This window comes from Nicotiana attenuata, unplaced genomic scaffold (assembly GCF_001879085.1).
Source record: "Nicotiana attenuata strain UT unplaced genomic scaffold, NIATTr2, whole genome shotgun sequence".
NCBI lineage: Eukaryota > Viridiplantae > Streptophyta > Magnoliopsida > Solanales > Solanaceae > Nicotiana > Nicotiana attenuata.
This window is the reverse complement of record NW_017670708.1, coordinates 350,892-351,476: the sequence shown is the minus strand read 5'-3', so window position 1 is coordinate 351,476 and position 585 is coordinate 350,892.

Genomic DNA, 585 nt, shown 5'->3' with positions numbered 1-585 from the left:
CAAACTTTCACTTTTTGATGTTTAAACCTATCAAATCACATCCGATTGACCTCAAATTTTGCACACAAGTCATATTTGACATTACGGACCTACTCCAACTTTCGGAATTGGATTCCAACCTCGATATCAAAAAGTCCACTTCCGGTCAAACTTCTCAAAAACCTTCAAATTTCTATCTTTAGCCAAATGGCTCCAAAATGCTCCACGGACCTCCGAATTCACTTCCGATCGCGCTCCCAATTCCAGAATCACCATATGGAGCTACTCCCAGACTCGGAATCCCAAACGGACATCAATAACACTGAAATTCACTTCAACCCAAACTTATGAAATTTCTTCCCAAATGCTAACTTCCGCAATAGGCGCGAAAACGTTCTCGGGTTATCCAAAACCCGACTCGGACATACGCCCAAGTCTGAATTATCATACGAACCTGCTGGAACCTTCAAATCCTGATTCCGAAGTCGTTTACTCAAAAATCCAATCTTAGCTAATTCTTTCAACTTAAAGCTTCCGAAATGAGAATTTCCTCTCCAAGTCAACTTCGAACTTCCCGAAATTCAAATCCGACCACGCGTACAAGTC